Source organism: Lutra lutra, chromosome 6 (assembly GCF_902655055.1).
Source record: "Lutra lutra chromosome 6, mLutLut1.2, whole genome shotgun sequence".
In the NCBI taxonomy this organism is placed as follows: Eukaryota; Metazoa; Chordata; class Mammalia; order Carnivora; family Mustelidae; genus Lutra; species Lutra lutra.
This window is the reverse complement of record NC_062283.1, coordinates 55901444-55927084: the sequence shown is the minus strand read 5'-3', so window position 1 is coordinate 55927084 and position 25641 is coordinate 55901444. Positions and strand designations below refer to the sequence as shown.

At 38.2% G+C, this 25641-nt stretch overlaps 1 pseudogene; it reads left to right on the top strand.

Annotated features, from left to right (window-relative positions):
- Positions 1 to 6077: 6077 nt before the first annotated feature.
- Positions 6078 to 24612, top strand: LOC125101598 (serine/threonine-protein kinase PLK1-like; annotated as a pseudogene).
- The last annotated feature ends 1029 nt before the right edge of the window (positions 24613 to 25641 follow it).

Genomic DNA, 25641 nt, shown 5'->3' with positions numbered 1-25641 from the left:
TCCTCAATAAAAGGAATCAAATCACATGCATAAGTATAGGACCAAGTGAGTGTAAGACTGAGAAAGAGTCTGAGGCTTTTACATGAGCCTAGCTCCGTAATAACTCCCTGACAACCAACACAAACCACATGTTGTAGACCAGCTTCTGCACTTTCTCACTTTCCTCTCTAACCGGAATGCTCTTTTTCTTTCTATCTAGTTTCAACACAACTACTGATGTCCATATTCAAAAGCAAGTCTTTAAGTAATTTTCTGTCCATCTATTTGACATATTGAAGATATTTTATGTTAGCCATCTATTTTTTCATGGTTTTTGGGGGGTTCTTTTATGCAAGGTTTGTAACCTATATCAGTTGTGCCCTATAGTATTGATCATGGCCCACTATGAAATAGTCACTCAAGTGTTTATCTTGATTAACTGACCCATTCTTGGTGATCTTGTGTCTTTCTTGATGTCAGTTGTTTATAACATGTACCAGTTGGGGCACCTGGGTGGCTCAGTCATTAAGTGTCTGCCTTTGGTTCAGGTCATGATTCCAGGGTCCTGGGATCAAATCCCACATTGGGCTCCCTGCTCAGCGGGGAGTCTGCTTCTCCCTCTCCCACTCTCTTTCCTTCTGTCTGATGCTCCCCTGTTCATGGTCTCTCTCTCTATCTCTCTGTCTCTCTCTCTGTCAAATAAATGAATAAAATCTTTAAGAAAAATAACATGTGTCAGTTGATGATTTCATTTCTAGCACTTATGCAGGGTATTGTGCTTATAGGCTCAATTACTATAATCTGCACTTCTACTTCTAGACATTCAGGATGGCTTTTGGTAACAAATATTAGAAAATCCAGAGAATAATGATTTAAATAGTTTTTTTTTCTCCTATATGAGAAGTCTGAATATTGTAGATGTTGGATTTGATTCATTAACTCAGTGATAACAAGACCAGCATTAAACAAACATGGTCTTTCTGCAACAGATACAAAACGGCTACTAAAGCTATGGACATCAAGTTCATGGTCAAGGAAAGAAGGAAGACAAAACGGGAAGGGTGAAGTCAGTAATTCAGTCCTTTTTAAAAAGAAGCCAAAGCTTTCCAAGAAATACTCTTGACACGTGGCACCTGACATGTGCACACTTCTCATTGGCCCCTGGAAGGGCATGGCAGAGACAATGGCATTGCTAAATATTGGATTAATTAATTAACAGAATCTGCCACAAACTCCCTGCTGAATATGGTCTATGTACCTCAGTTTCTCTGGTGATTAAATAGGCATAAAACTGACAACAAATTATGTCAAAAGAGACTGAGGTTGTGAAGTGTTTGGGGTCAAGATAAAATGACATCCTTCCTATTCATTGCCTAGAAAACTGGGGGAATGAAATCTCTGATAAAGGAAATATAAGGTTTCCTTTAATTAGGCAAGGAATGAAATGCAAGCAAACGTTATTGAACAAAGACTATTTGCAAAGAAAAAGAAAAGGAACCTAGAATTTGCCACTACCCTCTTTTCTTCCCATCGCAGGGAAATTCATGCTCAAGGAAAATGGAAACTACTGAAGTAGAGTAGTCAAATAATACCCTGCTCTTGCTCATGAGAATGTATGGAGTTGGCTCCCTAAAAAATGGGGGAGGAAGAACTTAGTTACATTAGTGAACCATTAGAAGTGTTCAGAAACCAAAATCCTAAATCATTTGAACATGAGTTTCAGATCCCTTCCGAAGTAAAGTAGGTACACCTATGTAATAACTGTATTAACAAACTTTAAGTGCTTTCATGAGTACCACTTAAATCTGTTTTTAAAACAATCTATTTTAAAATCATTTTTGAAATATCAAAAAGAAATCAATAAAAAAGCATAGGATAGATTCATGGATTATCTAGATCAAATAACAGAATTGATTTCGATCCTGTTACTTTAGACTTTTGACAATTTGGATAAAGGCTGGGCTGATGTTTATATTTTGTGCCACTTTGACATATTAGTAAGAATAAAAACTTTGGTAAGTTGTACCCACATAAGGAAAAAATAATTCTTAGTCACCTTAAGTGCCTGGACTGGAATCCAGAAAAGTTACTGTAAAGAATTATGTATCATTATTGGGTATTTATTTTGGCTCAGGTCATGATCCCGGAGTCCCAGGATGGAGTCCTTCATCGGGCTCCCAGCTGCTTCTCCCTCTGACCTTCTCTTTGCTCAAGCTCTCTCTCACTGTCTCTCTCTCAAATAAATAAAAAGTCTTTAAAAAAAAAAAGGAGTCATTATTGGGTATTTATTAAGGTCTCCTCTCTGAAAAATGTGTCTTGATAACAACACAAAAGTGTTTTAAAAAGAAAATGCAAAATTACACTCGTATGTTTCACTACTTCACAGAGATACCATTCCCTTAAATTGCAATTACTAACAATGTGATTCTACCAAAATAGATAATTTGAACTGAGTCCTACCTTTAATAACAGATGATAACAGAGGCAGTTTTGAGCTTCTATTTGGAGTAAATAAACCTGTTGTTCTTTGTTAAGCTAAGTAGAAAATTAACATTTTTCTATACTGCAATGATTAGAATTGAAATTACATACTTTTGATATTTAAACAAAAATTTAATTTATTCAGCTTTACTCACATTTGAATTGTCAAATTTTTATCTTGTATATAAATAAACGTTTAGGACTCGGGGCCACAATTTAAATTTGGTTTTTAGTTTATTTTAGAACCTTAGATCAAACATTAGGTGGCACTATTGTCACAATGAAAAACTGCATTCACTCCACTATTGAGAAGAATCTTCTTTTAAAATTCTCATTTAAGACCCCACTGTGAATTATTTTCACTTTTCCACTGTGATTAAAATATATCCATAACAAACATAAAAAAGATTAAAATTCATTGTCAACATCTGCTAGTCACTAAGAGGTGTGAACCATGATAACTTTTTAAGGAAGTGTTCTCTGAATTCTAGAATTTAAAAAGATCGTTGCTAAAGAAGAAATAGCGATTATGAATAAATATTATAATTTCTTTGTTCAAAAATCCTTATTGCTTTAGCATAGGGATATCAAAATAGTGTTTAAAATTCCTTTCTGGAAAACACTGCCGAAAGTTTTACTGGATGCCTAAATATGACAGATCAATTTGTTTTGTTTTGTTTTGTTTTTAATGATAGAAGAGAAAGTTCTAGAAAATATTTTTTAATATGCAGTGGAACTAAAAAGGACTAAGCAACTGGATACCAGAAACATCAGTTCCTACGTTTATGTTGTTTGGGTATACCCAGGAACAGGGAGATAGATGGGAAAGAGAAAAACTAGCAGCGGAAGGAAAAGTACTTAATTCTAAAATAGGATTCGAAAATTTCAGGTAAAGTTACAAGAAAGAGAAACAGAGATATAACTGAGTTCTTACCAAATATCAAAGTGAGGATGAGCTCCTCTCTGTTTAATGAGTTTCGATTTGGGGGGTGCTATTGAAGACAATAGTTTTTAACCATTTGTTGAAGGCTGCCATGGAGTTCATTGGGTAAGAACACAGGTCCTGAGCAAATGCACGTGTATCTGAACACCAGCACATGGGCATGTTACTGAACCTCCAAATCTAGATTTTTTTTCTGTAAATTGAGGGTAATGCTATTTTTTTGAGCTGATTTTAAAATCAAATTAGGAAATTCATGTAATGCATAAAGCCTGCCACATTCTTAAATCGAACTTGGAGGAGCAGCACCAGTGGGGGTCTTAGGATTTTGTTTGTTATTAACCCAGTGCTGGTTCCACAGAGGTGGTCTTACTTCCCTGTTGACATCAATGGTCTGATCCCCACTGGGGAGGTAAGGGGAGAGGCCATGGGGCTCCTCACTATGAGGCTGATCCAGGGGTTCAGAGCTTTCCGTCTGGAATCTGATGGCCACCTCTCCCAGCTGCAGGGCTATGAAAAAATTACCTCATCTCTCCAAACCTCAATCACTCCACTAGCTAAGTAGACATGAAATTAGCAAGCCTAACCTTACAGGGGTATTAAGAGGACATCCATATGCCCATATTGCTGTGATCAAGGTAATAGAAAGGGCTTATGAAATATCAGTTATTACAACTACCACTACCACCAAAAGATGATCCACTGGTGACTTTCCAGTGTGTGAAAGCTGTAACACCTTTCATTTTCTTCTATTTGGAAAATCATTTAGTCTCCCAAAAACGTACTTCTATGTGGACCTCTCTTCTGATCCTGGGAGAAAACAATTTATCAATATCAACAGAATTTAGAAAAATCATAACTTCAACAATACCATACAAGAGCAGAGCTTTTAAAGGTAGGTATATTGTGAATTGCAAGTCACAATGTGTCCCTCTACTTGGCTGACCCCCCTATGCAAAGAGCAAAGGCTACATTTTGACCACATAGAAATCCTCTCTTTTTGAGATGCCTGGGTGGCTCAGCCAGTTAAGCAACTGCCTTCAACTCAGGTCATGAAGCTGGGGTCCTGGGATGGAGCCCCACATTAGGCTTCCTGCTCAGCTGGGAGTCTGCTTCTCTCTCTGCCTACTGCTCCCCCTGCTTCTGCTCTCTCTCTCTCTCTCTCTCTCTAGCATATAAAGAACTAAATAAAGCCTAAAAAAAAAAAAAATCCTCTCCTTTTTAAAACAAGTGTGCCAAGTTAAAGAGAATATAACCTGTATCTGTTAACCTAATGCACCCATTCTATCTGATTAAACATTTCTGATGGTAAATCTCCCCTCCCCTCATTATACTATAAACTGCATGATGGTAAAACTGTTTTTTTTATTCCTAGCATTGATTTCAACATCATCATGTGTTATGCACCAAGAAATCGTTGTTAAGGAATAGCAAATAATTGAGGTAAAAACAAAACAAGAACAAACCCAACAAAAACCAACTATCTGTCAATCAAATCATAATGGAACACCTTTTAAAATTTCTTCCCAGCATTTGCAACAGAAATCCCTTCTCTTCCAGTCTTGTCTGGCCCCGCTCTACCTTTGACCTTCAACTGCTGGTCCCCTCAGACTGTGTGAAGGGGCTAAGGAGAAGCCAGACAGATTCTTATCTATGTGGGCTCCTCACTCCATCCCCCCAAAGTCCCAAAACGTCTTAAACTATCCACCTTCAGGACTTGATGAATAATACTACACTGCCTCCAAAAGAATTAGGGGACTTCCATTTTGTATTTTATATTGTAACACCAACTGTTAACTTCTACTGTTCTGATTTAGGTACTTAAACTGAACGTTTCATCCTGTATTTCAGCCTAGCAGGGATTTATTTTCATACATTTTCCATGTAAATAAATGGTATTTATTATAAAAGTTCTAATACCTTCCCCCAGATAGGCAGGTTTGCAGTCCTGCATGCAATGTGAATTTTAGGAGCAAAACCAGTTGCCTTTGAGGGAGGCCTCCAATGCTTCAGGCAGTCTACTGACCTTCTGATACTTATGCAATGCTTAATACATCCTGAAAACCAGCTCTTACGATAAATGAGGGAACTGAGTTTTAGAGAGGTTAAATAACTTCTCCGTGATCACACAGCTGAATAATCTGGGAGCCAGAATTTAAATTCAAATATTTATGACTTTGAAACCTACACTTTGTGCTTCTTTCACTTCTTACTAGAAGTTATTTGCTGAAAGTAACCATTGCTCTGTAAGAGAAATTTATTAAGTTAAACTAAGATATATGTATTATATATATCATATATGTATTATATATATAATCATGTATTATATATATAAGATAAATGTATTATATATATCATAGATATGATATATATGTATTATATATATGTATTATATATCATATATATTATATATATATACATATATATATATGTATACATATATCCTATATATGTATATATATATATGTATATATATATATATCATCCAAACTTGGAAGACCTAGCTAACTTAGTAAATAAAGGATAATTGCTGGAAGAAAATAAAGATACCAGCTGACTTTCTTCAGTGAAACAGTAACCCATATTGACAAAGGTCATACATGAAGGGTCAGCCTAGTGAGCGGCATTGGTTCACTTAGTATATATTCATTAAACATCTCCATGTGTTAGGCACTGCATGAGGGACCTGCAGGAAGAAAGCCAAGGGAGACCGATTCTGGCAGAATGGAGCTTGCAGATGGGTGAGAAACTGTGCAACTGTAAACTTGTGAAAAGCAGACTTGCAGGTGCTTTGCTCACGGTGAAAATGAACATGTGGGTCTTGGTACGTTCACATCAACAAAAATGAGAAATAACGAAACCTAGTGGAATAAAGTCTTGAACAATGCGATGAGAATAAAATAATGCCACCGGAGGAAAAAATTAATCAAAGTGAATGAAGTAGGTTATATTATTTTGACACCAACTCTCACAGCATGTGTCCAAGCAGGCTGAGTGTCTTCCCCTCATATATTCTCTGTTCTGCTCCTTCTTTTATCAGCTTCATCGGTCAGGAAAGTAAGTAGTTGTTGTATCAATATATTTCATATATTAAGGCCATCTGCCAGCTCAATTACTCCAATACATTCTCACAGTATGGGATTTCTCAGAGGAGTAATTCTATTGTAATGCTGCAGAAATTATATAAGTGTCCTATGTGACTGAGAGGAAAGAAATATTCAGAATGACAATCGCTTATAACGTGAAGAGAGCCAAGTGTATTGTTATTTTATTGCTGTGTGCTTTTTCTAGACTTTTAAAACTTATTTTGATTTTGGCATCTTACAGCTAAATATTGAGCTTTTGTCTAATTTAATTTTGATGAGAAAATAAATACATATTGTTAAAATTCAAAAGGCACAAAAATGCATGGGGAATTTACAGGCAGCCTTCTTCATGAGATAAACAGTGATGGAATTCCAGAAATAAATCTTCTGTTTCTGTCTCTGTGGTTAATGTCATGCATGACCTTTACCTCCATAAACCTCAGCTTCTTCATCTCTAACAGGACAAGGATTAATCAGAGGACTTGTGGTCGAGGCTCCAGGACCAAAGGAAGCTTTATTTTAAATTACAGACCCACCTGATACTTGTCTTCCATATACAAAAAGAAAAGTTTTAATTTTAAACTTCGATTGTTACAAACTACAAATGCAATTGACAATAATTCTGTGACTTGACAGATTAAAAAGTAAATTGTAAGAAATTATAATTTTATAACATAAAAGAGGATATTGGGTAGATATTCTCATGGAAAAGAATAAATGATGTAGAAAATGATCACTCCACATGAAGGTAAGAAAATGTGTTTAAAATGAATCAGGGGAATTTAATTTAAACACACAGAATTATTACCTTGCTTATGAAATCTAGTCAATATTACTGTTGGAGGCTATGAAATTCTTTTATCTCAAAGATGATAATTGTTCTTGAAACAAACAAATACTGGATTAATTTAGCCCTGTTTTAGAAAGCAGATTCCTATTTTGTTCATGTTCAAACAAATAAAATCTCCATGTTTAGATGTAGTCAAGTGGTCTTACCTTTTTCTTTGTTGTCATTAATTTGGGGTTTTAGCAAAAGAACAAAAATGAGTTTAAGGGGAATATGGGTTCAGCAATTCTGTACTGCTCATTTCACATTTTGGCTTAGAATTCAGCATATACCCCAGCTTTTAGGAGTAGGTTTTAGTCCAGTCCTGCAGGAAAGCAGGGATAAAAACAGATGACCTCTGGTGCTCTCTCCCATAGCTGAGAATCTATTAGTTTTACATTCATTAAGCTGTTGGTGTGTTCAAAGCGCTCCATCTGATTATTTCTGATTATTCCTTTTTTCTCCTGGGATGATGTTCTCTCTGGGAGGAGGTGAAAAAAAAAAAATTAAATCCAAGTCAAGACCCTATTATTTTCCTCCTGAATTCTCCCTCTGCTCCACTTTGCACCAGGCAGCAGAGAACATCTTACACAAAGTCCGCTAAACAAATCCTCTTTATTCCATGAACGAGAAAGTTGCTGAGAAGAAATGTCACGATTTTGCTCTTATCTTATGAAAGTGCCCAAAGTGAACTTACTCAATTAATATTTCTTTTTTGAGGACCAACTCCGTGACTGCATAGGTTGACTGGTCATATCGTTTTACATTGGGAAAAGGTCCAAATGTGATGGGTGTCGTCAGACTCCACAGTCCCAAAAAACAGCACATTCCTCCGAGCCATAGAAGCTGTCTTCCCTGGCTGTGCTTAAAATGCAGATCCCTATTTTATTAGAAAATACAGTGCATGATCAGGAAAATCTCCTTGGAGTAAATAGACATGATTTTTTTTTATTATAAACTGTGATAAAATATATAAGCAAATAAAATATGAAATAATAATCCCTATTATTTTGTTAATAGGTAAAAATCTAAAACTATAAAATGTTTGCCAATTGTGGGTATTATTCTAAGTGTAGAGAATCAACTCTGTGCACTAGTACCAGGAAGTGGAAAAAATATTCCATGATACCTAAAGAACACTGGTGCTGTACAGAGCCAGTTTTGAAGGAGTTTAGGATTCTAAGAGTCCCAGATTTCCTCACCAAACCCTGGGCCTTTGGAATCATCATCGTAAGGGTGACCAAGAGGTTATTCCAAGAAAAGCTTGCCAATTTTCCTTAAGTGATAACACATAGAGAAAATAACAACGTTCTGTGATAAACACTGTTCTGTGAACAGGGCTTTATGAACAAGGCAGCTCAAGGTGGTGACAACTGCTCTGGGAACTCTGGCCACTCCAGTCACCTCCAAGATTCAGACAAGTATTCTCCCAACTTGCAACCCACTAGGAACACATTAGTGTCAGCCAATAAAAGAAATAGAGAAGATAGAAAACAAAATCTGTCTTTCTACCACCAGAGTTCTGTTGCCACCTTAGGCCCTAAGATTAAAGAAGAGTGAGCTGGAAAACACAAAACTTTTGGTGAGAGATGAAACTCACTTTAGATGGTGCTGGTACAGGCATCTCTAGTGGATATGATAGCTTAAAAAGTCTTTGTGAGTATGTGTTCGGTGTGTATGGGTGTAAACATCTGTGTAGATTTCAGGTGTGTGTGTGTGTGTGTGTGTGTGTGTGTGCTAGAATTGTGAAATGAGGGAGAAGAATCCCAGTAAACGAAACCTTTTGTTCTCTGTGTCTTTGTCCAGTCCTGTTTTCTGTACTTGCCCTCAAACTGCTACACTGAAGGCTCTCCAGCATCATATGAAGACAAGAGAGTCATGCCTGAAGCTCAGTATAAGCAGAGTTTAGAAGCAGAGGAGTAGAGCATAGACCATTTTATGAAAACTTAAACAAAATGGAAGACATCCCAAGTTTCTAGATGTAGACACTTATAAAGAAGGGCATGAAGATAGATAGCACTGACGGAAGTTGGGAGGAGCTCCTTCCTTCAGTGCCCTTCACCATTGCCTGGACTTTCATCAAGCAAACATGATACTTGTTGAGAGCAGAAATCAGTTTTAGTACTCAACGGTGAGAGCACAAGGGCTTTTGAAGACACTTTTATTTTTTTTTTTTATTTAGTTATTTGACAGAGATCACAAGTAGGCAGAGAGGCAGGCAGAGAGAGAGAGAGAAGCAGACTCCCTGCTGAGCAGAGAAGCCCGATGTGGGGCTCGATCCCAGGACCCCGGGATCCTGACCTGAGCCGAAGGCAGAGGCTTTAACCCACTGAGCCACCCAGGCGCCCCTGAAGACACTTTTAAAAATCCACACTACTATTAGGGATTCACCAGAAGATTAAATTCTTCTTTGAAAATCCTAAAGTAAGAATAGGCCAAATACAGGACTCTGAAGAAAATATACAGCATCTTCACATTTTGAGATGCCTTTTACAACACAAGTTTTCAAGATCTCGGTGGAAGACAGATTTTTTTTCCCCCCTAGGCAGGCTGTGCTGCAAATTTTCTCAGTCTATTGGAATTTACTGCTCTTTTCACCTAAAATCACTATAAATGTTGTGACATGCCTAAAAATGTGTCTGCCTCTCCCCTGTTTTAGCTAGCCCCAAACTATTTTTCTTTATAATTTGACCATGCACTTTCAAAGATTGCATTACTATCTTCTCTGCTAGAGCCTATTCTTTATTTTTCTTATGGTAAATAGCTTTTTATTTGACTTGAGTGCGGTGCCAAAGAAGGAGGTTAACTAATCTGTAGATCAAATTCTTCTGGACATGAGCTGAGCACCAAAAAAACCATAACTAGCTAACTAAATAAACTTGTTTGGATCAAACAGACTTGGGTTTAAAAAAAAAAATGGGGCAAAGTCAACTTGTAATTGAAATCATAATGTTAAATTGGCAATACAATTTTGTGGAAACTGGTTCAACGTTGAGAGTGGAAAGTGATAGTATTAATAATTATTCAAGGATAATAATTTAAATTGAGTTTCCCCCCCCAAAGAGTAAGATATGGTCACCCTATTGATAATCTTTCTATGTCTATGCCTTTAGCTGTCTAATCTGGGTGAATCATTTAACCCTGATAGGAATTAACCAGTGATAAAGCATGGGAGCTCTGATTCCAGATTTAAAACTTGTTTGTAGCACTTACTGGCTGTGTGAGCAGAGGTCCCCAAGCACAATCAGGTGCACAGTCAGTAACACAGTGTAGAGCAAAGGGAACTGGTACCAATAAGGAAGCACTTGATCACCTGGGCCTCCCTACCATGGCACACTGAATAAAGAGTTATAGAAAATGTCCCTAGAGTAGTATTGCAGGAGACAATAGGCAACTTATTTTTCTCCTAAAATTTCCTCACTCTCAGAAAGAAAAAAAAAAAGGGCTAATGATATTGATGAACTGGTACATGTCATATTATTCTTCTCAACATTATACTTACCTATCCATGTCAACTCTGTCTTGATTTCAATCAGTCCAGCTCAGGGACAAAACCAACAATGATACACCCTAGTAATTCAAAGACATATCAGCATACTTTCCTTTTAATATAATGATAAGAATATAATGTATATAAATGTGCAAATCTTAGCATAGTGTTGAAAACCAAGGAAATTTCTTTCTATCACCCTGTCCTAAGCTTACTCTCATTTCTAAAGCATAATAGTGACGTTTTTGTTTTTGATGGATTCGCTCCATTATTTTAAGTTGTGTGTTGGGAGCAAAACAGAATGTGAAAGTTTCTTCCCCCCTAAAAATGGACTTACACACAGGGACATTAGAAGAAGGAAATATAAGTGACTTTTAATCTTGGGCCAAATTTTCCAATTAGGAGGTTACCGTCCATTTCCTGAGTTCAATCCCATTTCATTAATGTGACAAGAAGTCTTAAACCTTGTTTATGCATTTCTGAAAAATAAGTTCTCGCATTCCATTCAGACTAGGCTTAAAGCAGTCATTCAGTCAAAAGGAAATGTTGCCTTTAAGTTTTAGTGCTTTGTAATGTTCCGTAAGAAGCCATAATCAACTTCACTACATAAAAGGAGGCAAATGGAGATGTTGTGTCTGTGTGTGCACAAACGTGTGTGTACAAATGTGTGTATCCCAAAGCAGCTTCCTTCTCCCTCTAGATCATCAGAAGGGACCAAGAAATTGACACAGGTTACTTACGCAAAAATTTACCAGTCATGCAAAACTACTGGGTCAATGAGGCCAGTTTACAGTCCAAGAAGGGGATGTCATTTTTCAAACAGCCCATGTCAGAAAGTTATACGAAAAAACAAGGGAATAAAAATATCAGAATAATTAGATAAGAAAAAAATCATTTTCTAATACTTCCTCCCATGCCCAAACAGCCACCTGTAGGCTTAGGTTAAAAGGCTCGTTGCTTTAGTAAAAGTCCAGATTTCTGACACAAATTAAATGCCCCATATATAATCATTTTAAGCTTTGGAAGGAAAGTCCAGTTTGACTTTGCAGAGAGTTAGCTAAATGAATCATTCTCCAACATTTGTGAGTTCAAATTATCTGAAGAGTTATTCAACAAACCATTTTTAAAGATAGCAATAAAAATATATATATTTCAAATATTTAACAATAAAACACAGAAACAATAAATCCTTGACACTATATATATATATATATATATATATATATATATATATATATATGTAAAACGCAATGTAAAATATCAGAAGTGCCTCACTGGCTCAGATGGAAGAACATGTGACTCTTGATTCCAGGGTAATGAGTTCAAGCCCCATACTGGGTACAGAGATTAGTTAAATACACACACACACACACACACACACACTTTCAACATTTTTTAAAAAGCAATGTAAAATACAAGGAACATTGACTAAAAATTGTTTCTGTTAAGTTGATATGCACCCTGAATGTTTATTCAAGTGTTCTTGATAATCAAATATTAAAATAAATCGATAGGTTATAGAATCCCCTCAGCTTCTTCTTCTTTTTTTTTTTTAGATTTTATGTATTTATTTGATAGTGTGAGAGAGAGAGAGAGAGCGAGAGAGCACACAAGTAGGGGGAGCAGGCAGAGGGAGAAACAGGCTCCCCATGTGGTGTTTGAGCCCAGGACCCTGAGATTGTGACCTGAGCTGAAGGCAGCTGCTTAACGACTTAGCCTCCTGGGCGCTCCCTCAGCTTCTTGAAATGTGCATGAAATGTGACTGTATTAAGACATATATGTGTTACATAACTTTTGTGCAGTCAACAATACTTTCATTCAAATATGAGAAGAAAAATACAAGCCTAAGTAAAAAATGGGCTAAATGGACGGTCTTCATGACAAACTCCTAGTCAGAATCTCAGTTCTGCTGTTGTCTAAATGTACACTCTTGGCAAAAGTTGTTTAACTTCATAAGACTTAGCTTTCCTCTATATAAGTGGTTTTCAACTTCTACAATTACATGGTAGTCATTAATAGAACTATTGACATAGAAGAGCATTTTGAGGTCATCTAGTCAAATTCTTTATTTTAGGTGACAGATCTAAGGTCCAGAGACCAAACTGATGTCACCATGGTCATCACAGCATTATCAGCAGAGCTTATCACCTACATTGAGCTTTCAACTCTAGCACTTTACCTTCTGAAACCTTAGCCAGTAGAATTGTTGGTTCAATTTCTAAAACATTGGTGTTAAAACCTACCTAATACTTGATTTTCCTATATGATTTCCTCCAACACGTTTCCATGATATGGACTGTCATCAACCTAAACTGAGGATCTCAAATATAATAAGACTTTAGTGAAATTTAGTTATATCCATTGGTTATTTCTACCTGATAAAATCCCTCAGAAATAATACCAGTAGTTTCTGTTTTCCTAAATTTTAAGACATTGAACTTAAAAAGCCAATGATATGACAAGTTTCATCAACACAAAAGACATGGGACTGAAGAGTTCACTTACCTTGATGAGCATGGAGAAATGTATAGAATTGTTGAGGGAAAGAAAAGCATGGCTCTTTTAAATTATCTACTCCTTGAAGTGATGTTTTTCAAATTAGCTACTACCAAACCTGTTGTGAGAAAAAGATAATATAAACAAATTCATACAGAATTATAAATTATTGTCAGCTTAATCTATTATTCTTTCCAAATATAACTGAATTTTTCCAGGCAAAAGTAAAACTTTGGCAAAAAGAAGAGAACTATAATGAGTGAGTTCTGAAAAGGAAGGCATCAAAGCCAGTGGATAAGTCTTTCAACTCATGCTACAGAGTGACTGCCACCTAATCCATAACCTAAACCAGTTCAAGTCCAACTGTAATGTGTATCAGAATCACCTAGATACCCTATTAAAATACAGATCACATGTGTCCCACCACAAGTTTCTGATTCAACATTCCCAGGTGATGCCAAGGCTTCTGGTCAGCCAGCGGGTTACACTTTGAGAAACTTTAACCCAGACTGGCCACCAATACAAATGATAACATGATGGGTCAGATAATAGTAACATTGCTCTCTTAGGCAATTGTGTATCACAGACATAATATGAGAAAGTAGGACCAGGATGCTTCCTACTAAGACTACCACAGTAGGAAGGTGGCTGGTGGCCATGGAAACTCTAAAATTTCCCAAATTGAATGGAATGGAGGGGCAAAGCATCAGGTCAGAGAACAGCAAGATCAGAAATGAAGAGTGGATAATAAATAAGGAGTGGAACAAAACAGTTGCTCCAGCACTGGGCAAAACATACAAAACTGAGCAGAAATACCAATGGAACATGATGCTATAACCTGAGCTATTAAACCATAGAATGTGAAGGGACAACATGCCCACAGGGTGGGGACATAAAATCCTATTGCAACAGAAGCCTTTCCTTCTAACGTCCCATATCTCCTTTCTTGCTTTCTTGACCAAATAACCCTGCATCAACATCAAGCTCCAAGTTTGTACTTCCCATATGAACTCTACTACCTTTTTTTTTTTTTTAAATAACCACCTTAATTCCTTAATTTCTAATTTGTTCAAACCTCAGCACACTCTAGATCAGGTACAAGAGAGTTCAAGTTCTTGACGAGGGCATGTCCCCCACTCTGCTTGAATGAGAAGCCAAGCAATGATCCTTTGTTACGATCTCCAAGGTGGCATGTAGTGATACTGAGGATATCCACTCAGGAGAGTGAATGATCTGTGAGGACTGACCACTTCTTACATACACATAGGCACACACACATAGACACACTCTCACACCCACACCTGCTCCCTTTATTCAGAGTTCCAGAGAGAGCCATTATTAACTTTCTGGGAAAGCAAGAAGAGAATGCAGAATAAAGGACTGGTAATGGATCTGGAAGATGGAATTAATAAACTTTCCCATGGGACCTCAGATTAGTTAGCCTATGTGCTCAGAGGAACTTTTTAAGTGCTTTGATCTTATTAGAATATTAGATGCTTTCCATACTTTACTTTCACAATATTCTTTAAAGATTATCTCTTTCATCACTATTTGTAGACAAGGAAACTAAGAGTCAGAGCAGATTAGTTCTAGATCAGCAAATAATGGCAAAACTGGACTTAAACAATATCTAATCTTGTTTTCTTAAAGAATTATCATGAATATTTAAAGTTGAAATCAATTATATTATTAAAATGTATGATTACTACAATTCATATTTTTCTGAAGGTAGAAGAATCAGAATTTCCCAGCAATTCTATTTTCTAATGCCCTTCTCAATAGCAGTAAGTACTTCACAACCATTATTTTACATATTTTTATATATGCTCAGAAACCTCATGAAGGGCTGTGTTTTGTAATTTTGTAATTTGAAGGATGAGGAAACTGAGACATTAAACACTTAGGAAAGTCATCCATCTAAGTGGCCGGCAAAGCCTTCTAATCTAGATCTATAGGACTCCAGAGACCAAGGCTTTATCTAGTCCCACTCTTCAACTTTTTATAGAGGTTTTTAAATTTATTGATATGCCTAGAGATAAGCATCCAGCAAAAATCTTTTACTCCATGAGGACCATGTGCCAGGGCAAGCTGTGCTAATCACTTCCCTTTTTTTTCTCTCTCTTTCTTAAACTTAATAACAGAGGGAAGGTGTAAAATAGCACGAGGCAGAGAATGCCTTCTGAAGTAGTGGGATGGTATGGGGCGAATGGCAAGGCCCTCAAGACACCTTCTAGGGTAACCCCTACCACAGGGAATACATGAAAAAACATTGCAGCTATGAAATACTGCACATTTTATGTTCTCCACTGCATACTTTCAAAGCACCCAATGATATTTTCTCCATATTTATTAAGAAAATAAGTTTTGAAGACTATATAGAACTTGTTAAACAGCTCAGTCGTTACACCTCTGCCTTCAGCTCCCGTCCTGATCCAGAGTCCTGGGATTGAGCCCCACATGGGGCTCCCTGCTCAGCAGGAAGCCTGTTTCTCTCTCTCCCACTCCCACTTGTGTTCTATCTCTCATTCTCTCTCTCTCTCTCTCTCTGTTAAATAAATAAATAAATAAAATCTTTTTAAAAATTTTTTTAAAAACAGCTTTGTCATGTTTTCTCTACTAGCATCATTTAAGAATCTCTGTGAAATTAAAAAAATAAATGGTAACAAATACATAGAGTTAATATTTATGGTTAAGTAAAGGAAAATTCCTAAAAGTAAAAAAAGGGAAAACTTTTTGTTCTCAACATCCCATAATAAATATGAGTAATTTAACATTATTAAGACATTTTAAGTTGAAAATACACTTGATTTGCCAGTCTCTGATTCCTCACATGGATTAAAGGGCCAAACTCCTTACACTGATTTTCTCTCCAATGTGGTACAAAGGAAAACACAAGGATTCCAGAGTCAGTCCTGGATTCCAATGATCTGCTGACACTTATTAGGTATATGACTGCACATTCACTCTGGGCACTATTTTACTCTTCTGTAAAAGGTAAGCTATATTAATTCATACTCGACCTCATTGTCATTGTGTGAGTTCAAAACAGTACCATGAATAGTATAATGTCCTTCTTTTAGTAGCTTCATGTTTTGTCATATAAAATATTGCTCCAAGATATATCACTAAGGCTTAAAAGCCATATGCATTCTATACAGAGTGTGTCTTTAATAGTTTGTGAAAAAAGTAGGTCTGACGTGTATTTAGGACATCGGTTGTCACACCTCTTCCTCCCATACTTGGTGATTTATTAAGCCAATGTTTACTTAGAGCAGACATCACTTAATAAAACTCTTAGAATTTTCCTAGGGTGATAAAACAAGGGATTTCAGAAATCAGTTCTTACAAATTAAGTACATCTCCAGAAATCTGGGCAAAAGCTAACAAATTTGAATTTTCTACTTATCATCTGATTCAGGTGTCATAAAATCTCTGGTTTTTTTTTGTTTCTTTGTTTTTTGTTTTTTTGGTTTTCCTAAGACCCCTGATCTGAATTCCAGACCTGTACACTTTCATACTTTTCTCATGAGTTCCCCATAAAAAGAACATGAATTAAATGATATTTACACTCCGCTTGAAAACTTCAAGCATGAGCGTCCAGTCTCATGTTCTCCAAATGTAGCCAGGGGAAGCTGCTTTCACAACATGGTTAATGTTTCATTACCGAGCCAGATGTAGGTGACAGCAGCGTGCTCTTTGACAGTTCAAATGGCACATTTCTGAGAGAGTGTTTAATTCAGGACTGCAAGTGGACAGAGCTATGCAGACCTCTCCAACACTCTTATTATGGGTTTCAATTTTGTTGCTGATATTTTCCCCCTTTTTAATAGGTGAGGCAGCTGACAACTGAATTAGTACACTCCCCTTAGTATGCCAGTGGCTCATGACAATAGCCTAAGGGGGAAGATATAGATAACTGAGAAGTTTTCTCACTGTTGTGATATATTTTTTCATATAGTTAATAAGGCAATTGAAATGACATTCTGTCACGGTAGTGTAATACTATGAATGTGTGATTTCCCTTGTGCTACCACTAGGAGGAGATGCATTTTGTTTAATAGTTTTTTAAAAAGAAGTGGAAGAAGAAAAGGAATGTGCTTAGACAAGTGACAGTCTGCAAACTTGAATGTCCGTAGTGTAATTAGACAGCAGTGGTACCTAGTGCTAACGGGATGGGACTTTGTGCCAGACTGGGCTTGCTCTGGTGGTGGAAATATAAGGTAGAATTAATAAAGAAAACTTAAGAATTTAAAATATCTCTTTATCGGGACGCCTGGGTGGCTCAGTTGGTTAAGCAGCTGCCTTCGGCTCAGGTCATGGTCCCAGCATCCTGGGATCAAGTCCCACATCGGGCTCCTTGCTCATCAGGGAGCCTGTTTCTCCTTCTGCCTCTGCCTGCCATTCTGTCTGCCTGTGCTTGCTCTCTCTCCCTCTCTCTCTCTGACAAATAAATAAATAAAATCTTAAAAAAAAATCTCTTTATCAAACAGCTTTAGAAGGTAAGAAAGCTAAACTGATGTGACCTCCTCTCTTTAAATAAAAACAACCTCCCTCAATAAATAGAATATTATAGTTAGGACCGCTTTAAGATCTTCCTTTGCCCTAAAAACCCTCTCCCACATCAGATATTAAAATGTACTTACATCCCACATTCGATAAACAAATGTATATGTATGTATAATGGTATGTGTTAAGTTGACTAGTTGGTCTAATAGTACATTTGGAAAACATTTAACTAAAGATAAATTAATCATAATTTTGAAATTTCTAGTTTATGTTTTGGAGCCAAAGCTATTTTCCTACATCCTTTATACTTTCATTAGCCACTGAGAAACTCACAGATACTTTTATATCTTCTACATGAAACAACATCTTGAGAAATGTACTTTTCAGGATGGGTCTGTCCATCCTGTGTCTGCCCAAATGCCAGAATATGAAAATTCTCATCTGTGGTGAAAAAAAGGATTTCCACTTGGTCTTACAACAGTCTCATGAAACAATTTGAATATTTAGACTTTGAGGATTATATTATCAAATATTGGTGTCAAATACATTTTTTAGTTATTTGCTCTTATACATAAAAGAATAATATATTATCAAATTAGCTTGATATAGCTAAGTCAAAATATCTGTTGGGAAACCATGGGTGAACTAGTTATGTAAGTAATAACCTAAGAAAACTTATGTAAGTTACCTAAATGAAGAAGGATTAGAGGAGATTGTTATCTACATGTGTTCAACTTTGGCACCTCAATCTGCTCACCTCTACCAAGTTCTCTGCCAAATGAGTCATATTCAGACCTATGAAAATAGACATGCATCACTTGTAGTTAACATATCTCATGTACTTCACCTTTGAGGTTTAATATTCTGTAAAACAGATAATATCCTTCTCCAAAATGTTGGATTTATTTTTTCATCTTGGTGAGAACCTCAAACTTCAGGAAACAGAGATCTAGTTTAAAAGCATATGCCACTTTTTAAAAAAACTTCACAATTGTCAGCTTGCCTCTAAAATGTAGATTTTTGCTATCCTCACCCCAAAGGAGAAAAACAGGCACCATGAAATAGGATGGTTTAGCTGAGGAACAAGCTAAATAAATGGTAGAGTTACAACTAACATACACTTACATTCCGACTTTACTTTCCATTGTCTCATGTCCCTAGTAGGTAAAGAAGGGAGGCTCCCCATATATATATATATATATTTTTTTTTTTCAGCATAACAGTATTCCTTGTTTTTGCACCACACCCAGTGCTCCATGCAATCCGTGCCCTCTCTAATACCCACCACCTGGTTCCCCCAACCTCCTACCCCCCACCGCTTCAAACCCCTCAGATTGTTTTTCAGAGTCCATAGTCTCTCATGGTTCACCTCCCCTTCCAATTTCTCCCAACTCCCTTCTCCTCTCTAACTCTCCTTGTCCTCCATGTTATTTGTTATGCTCCACAAATAAGTGAAACCATATGATAATTGACTGTCTCTGCTTGACTTATTTCACTCAGCATAATCTCTTCCAGTCCCATCCATGTTGCTACAAAAGTTGGGTATTCATCCTTTCTGATGGAGGCATAATACTCCATAGTGCATATGGACCACATCTTCCTTATCCATTCGTCCGTTGAAGGGCATCTTGGTTCTTTCCACAGTTTGGCGACCGTGGACATTGCTGGTATAAACATTGGGGTACAGATGGCCCTTCTTTTCACTCCATCTGTATCTTTGGGGTAAATACCCAGTAGTGCAATTGCAGGGCCATAGGGAAGCTCTATTTTTAATTTCTTGAGGAATCTCCACACTGTTCTCCAAAGTGGCTGGACCAACTTGCATTCCCACCAACAGTGTAAGAGAGATCCCCTTTCTCCACATCCCCTCCAACACATGTTGTTTCCTGTCTTGCTAATTTTGGCCATTCTAACTGGTGTAAGGTGATATCTCAATGTGGTTTTAATTTGAATCTCCCTGATGGCTGGTGATGATGAACATTTTTTCATGGGTCTGATAGCCATTTGTATGTCTTCAATAAATGGTGCTGGGAAAACTAGAAGCTATATATAGAAGAATGAAACTCGACCATTCTCTTACACCGTACACAAAGATAAACTCAAAATGGATAAAAGACCTCAACGTGAGACAGGAATCCATCAGAATCCTAGAGGAGAACATAGGCAGTAACCTCTTCGATATCAGCCACAGCAACTTCTTTCAAGATATGTCTCCAAAGGCAAAGGAAACAAAAACAAAAATAAACTTTTGGGACTTCATCAAAATCAAAAGCTTCTGCACAGCAAAGGAAATAGTCAAGAAAACAAAGAGGCAACTCACGGAATGGGAGAAGATATTTGCAAATGACAGTACAGACAAAAGGTTGATATCCAGGATCTATAAAGAACTCCTCAAACTCAACACATACAAAACAGATAATCATATCAAAAAATGGGCAGAAGATATGAACAGACACTTCTCCAATGAGGCTCCCTATATTTAAAAAAATATGACCCCTTTTTTTCTAATTCTTATTCTTTAGTTTTATTAATTTTCCCTCCTGATAAAATGGGATAAACTTCCTAAATCATTAAAGAGACAACATTAGAGATTTCTTGCTGATTTCTGTGAGTTGTAAATCAGTGTGAGTAGCTGACCACATTAAACCATTAGTAGACTAAAGCTCTGTGGGCTATAAACAGATAATTAAGTTCAAGTAATTCTTCATGGATGTCAACATTTTGTGGGGACCCCAAAAGACAATTACTAGAGGAAATAGGTAAGAAATGATGAAAGTTCATATTTTTTTATTTCTATTTTTTAGAGAGGGAGGGTGGAGGGGCAGAGGGAGAGAGAAACATGGGGCTCAATCTCACAACCTCCCTAAGATCATGACCTGAGCCAAAAATCAAGAGTCCAACACTTAAATGAGCCACCCATGTGCTCCAGAAACAATGAAACTGTTTTAAAGTAATTAGTGAATAGTTCATTGATTATATAACCTCAAATATCTATTACTATCCAATAGAAATAATTGGCCTGTACTCTAGTTCCTTGGAATTCCCATGAATAATACATAGACTTGCCAGAGTAAGAGACCAAGAACCTTATAGTAGCTGGTCCTAAGAAGGGGTGTCTAGGCAAGGCAGCAATGTCTTAGGGAGAAAAAAAAAGAGAGTCCTAAATATTCAACTCAAGAAGCAGAGCAAGAACAGATGTTAAAGGGAAGTCTCAGCAATTTTGAACAGTTCTGTCCTGATCATTAAGTTGGAAGGTAAAATTTGCCCTGGTGTTTCAAGATCCCATATGTGACTATCAAACATTTTTTTTTCCCCTCTTAATCTAGCATACTGGAAAATGCTCCTGAGGGTTTTTAGCTGATGGTGACTTAAGTCACATATCTCCCCTTAGTCCAGCTGCCTAGCACAGCAAAGAAGGTATAAGACAGGAGTTGGAGACATGATTACTGAGAGTTTTTCTAATGCCTCTCAAATGGCTTCTTCTTTTTTTTTTTTTAAGATTGTATTTATTCATTTGACAGAGTGAGATAGAGAGAGAGTGGGGGAAACGGCAGGCAGAAGGAGAAGCAGACTCCCCACTGAGCAGGGAGCCTGACACGGGACTTGATCCCAGGACCCCGGGATCATGACCTGAGCCGAGGGCAGTCACTTAACTGACTGAACCACCCAGGTGCCCCTCTCAAATGGCTTCTGCTGCACTTTGTCATAGGCCATCTTGAACAAAAATTTGTATGTACAGGAAATGCATCACGTCCCTGCTTATGATACAGGACAGATTTGGAAAACACAAAGAATATACTTAGCCCTGGGATCATCTGTCTCAAATGACTCAGACAGAGCTAGTCACTAGTAACATGATACATATCATCACAAAAATAGGCTGTAGAACAAGTCATATCTCCTTTGTACAATAAATTCAGAATTAATAATTTGCAAAATATAGAAACAAAATCACATTCTTCAAATAACATTGGACCATATCATCCTAGTAGAAAATAATATTCACTCTCTTGAGCGGTGCTGGCTTATGGCTAATTCATGAGGAAACTGGCCAAAACCATTTGGTGAGTTGAACTAGAATAAAGCTTCATTCTTCCTGCCACTCTTCAGATAAGAATCCCCTACCCACATTTCAATGCCAGTAAAACTATGAGAAAAGGAGCTTTTACCATGAGCTTTCCAAGGCGTGAAGTTTTACAACAGGCCAAGGACAGGCCAAGGACCAGGACTGCTTTTTCTTATTGGGATGTCTGGAATTCCATAAGGGAGAGGACTGGAGCCACCAGATATTGGAAACTTTAAGATAGGCTAAAGCAGGTAGAATGTGGAAAATGAACAAAAGTAGAAAAGTGGAAATCAGGTAGCATCCACCCTCAGAAGAATTGCTACAACCTCTGACTAAGTTTAGTGTGTGTTTTTGAGAGGTTGAGAAATACCTCACAGAGGTCCCCTTTCCTGCTGGCCAGGCTGAGGAAGGCGTTGATAACCCCACGGGGAACCACTCAGTGAAGAGGACCACAGACATGTAAATCCCTCCAGCATAAGATTCTTAAAGATAATTTTCCACAACTTTTCTCCCTCCCAATACAGCAATGGCGCTGGCTTAAGACTATGCCATAGGATCCATTACCACGTGTGAGTGAATTTATTTGTAGATTTTTCTGCCTGGGCAAAGCAAACATTAAGGCAGATTTCATCTATTTCCTTTACATAATTTGGCTTTTGCCAAGGTAATGTAGGCCTGGAACAGCACCTTGGCACATGTCTGAATGAGCACCTACATGGAACCTAACAAAGAGGAAGCAGAAAAAAAAAGTTTTCTGACCTCAATTACTCAAAAGTGACAATGCATTCAAAAGAGAGAGGATTAGATTCTCCTTGTAAGTTAATTTTTGGTTCACTCCCATATTGCTTTACCTTCTTCCTGGGACACAGAGATACACAACAGGAGCAGCTGTGGTAGTAAACATGTGGTCTCTACTCTATATGAAGCTATTTAATAACTGCAGGAGCTTAGTATAATTGCACACAAAACCAGGGATGAAATAAATACAAAAGAGGAAATTGATGTTTTAAAAAAAAAAGGGGCATTTTTGGTACATTTTCAAAGGCTATTAATAGATCTACTAGGACATCCTTTTTACAAAATGTTTTAACATACATGTGAAACATGTATACAACTACCAGAATTCTAGCAGAAGAAAGAAAAATACCTAAGAAAATGGACAGCTTCTTCTTAGAGTCTGAATCAATGATCTCAACTGGTGATTTTTGCATCTTGTTAAAGGTTGAGTGGAAATAAAGGAATCTTTGTTATTATTGTTTTAGTACACTGTTGTTCTTCTCAAACTCTGTTCTGAACCTCCATCCACCTTCCCTACCCTGGCCCTTACCTGCCGTACCCCAATACCTAGTACTGTAGAATAGCGATTATCAGCAGACGTTTGGTTACAGTCTACCCACCACTGCCCATTCCAAATACAACTCTGTTACTCTTTTCACCAGTTTGTGAGATGCAGAGAGAGAGAACAGACAGATCCTACTGCCCGCCCCACCATTCATGAGCTGCTCAATGACGAGTTCTTTACTTCCGGCTACATCCCTGCCCGGCTCCCCATCACCTGTCTCACAATTGCACCCCGGTTTTCCATCGCTCCCAGCAGTCTGGACCCCAACAGCCGGAAACCTCTCACAGGTCCTCAATAAAGGCACGGAGAAACCCATGCCTGAGCGGCCCCGGGAAAAAGAGGAGCCAGGGGTCCGGGAGACCAATGAGGTGGTTGACTGCCACCTGGGCGATATGCTACAGCAGCTACACAGCGTCAATGCATCCAAGCCCTCAGAGCGGGGGCTGGTGAGGCAAGAGGAGGCTGAGGATCCTGCCTGCATCCCCATCTTCTGGGTCAGCAAGTGGGTGGACTATTCGGACAAGTACGGCCTCGGGTACCAGCTATGTGACAACAGCGTGGGGGTGCTCTTCAATGACTAGACGCGCCTGATCCTCTACAATGACGGTGACAGCCTGCAGTACATAGAGCGTGATGGCACCGAGTCCTACCTCACCGTGAGCTCCCATCCCAACTCCCTGATGAAGAAGATCACCCTCCTGAAGTATTTCCGGAACTACATGAGTGAACACTTGCTGAAGGCAGGGGCCAACATCTCACCCCGGGAAGGCGATGAGCTCGCCCGGCTACCCTACCTGCGCACTTGGTTTCGCACCCGCAGCGCCATCATCCTTCACCTCAGCAATGGCTGTGTGCAGATCAACTTCTTCCAGGACCATACCAAACTCATCCTGTGCCCACTGATGGCAGCAGTGACCTACATCGACGAGAGGCGGGACTTCCGCACGTACCGCCTGAGCCTGCTGGAGGAATACGGCTGCTCCAAGGAGCTGGCCAGCCGGCTCCGCTATGCCCGCACCATGGTGGACAAACTGCTGAGCTCCCGCTCGGCCGCCAACCGTCTCAAGGCCTCCTCGTAGGCCTTCCTCCCCTTCGGACTGGCACCCCCTTCTTTCCCCCACAGCACCTTGGCTTGCACTGGTTAGCTCCCCTCGTGCCGTTTTCTAGAATATGCCCCCCAGCTCTGGGGGCTGGGGAGAGCTCCATCATCCTTGCTGGTGGGGGTCGTCGTGTAAGTTATTTTTGTACATGTTCGGGTGTGGGTTTTATGGCCTCTTCCCCTTGCCCCTCAGCCCCACCATATGCATTGTACAGAATACTGCTCTTGAATCTGGGACTGTCCTTTCCTTGCCTTTATATACATTAAACACATGTGAATCTTCAAAAAAAAAAAAAAAAAATCTCTCTTGAATCTCTTGAATCTCTCTATGTTATACCTAAATCTACGTGTGAAACAAGCCCGGATTCTAAAGTTGTGGACCCAAATCTAAAGGAAGGAGACATGGAAAGAGAAGTTCTCAGGAGATAAAGCGAGAGGAAGTTTGCTCAGGACAGGAGAACATAGCAAGGGGCTTGCCTCCCCTCCTCTTCAGAGCACAGGTACAAAAGGGCATTCTCTGACACTTGACCATTTTCCATTTTTTTCAGAAACTCTGAACTAAATGTCACCAAACTTTGTAATGGTCTTAAGATCCTGCAGACCTGATTTCTGGAAATTGCCAATCCATTTTCTCCTTCTGAGAAGGATGCCTCAGGAAGTTATTTTCAACTCCTAAATTTTTCTTGGAACAAAAAGAATTAGCTTGCTGTTAAGAACAAAATCATTAAGTGTTCCACTCTCCTCTGTGCAGTACATAACCTAAGGACAGAACAAATTCTTGCCCTCAAGGATCTTACAATCTCTCAAAACACTGTGCATTAGCATTTTAATAGTGCGATAATTCTGTGATGCTGTGGGAAATGCTTTACTTAAATGGGCACAACAGCTACATTTTATTCTAATGAAGATTCATGGCACTATGGATTAGCATTTGACAGTGCAAAGTGGCTATTAACCTTGATGTATGCGAATACAGCCACATAGAGTGGCCAAGTATTCACACAGAGTACATTTTCTAAGGTATAAAAACATGGGGGCTGAGGGAGTACGTGAAGAGAGGCCATCTCCGTGCTCTATTTACTGGAGTTGGTCTGTTTGAAAAGACAGGACAGTGCAAAGGTGGGTCCAAACCTCAGGCATAGGTGGGAGCCCAATCTTGTCTGACCAGTGACTACTCTTCTTTAAACTCTCCCTGAGTTTAGAAAAAATTAAGGAAAAAAATAGAATATTAGAAAAATTCTAATATTAGAGTACTAGAAAAAATATTAGAAATTTAGATTATATTAGAAATATTAGGAAAAAAAGAAAACGATCCTGTTCTTTACTATCT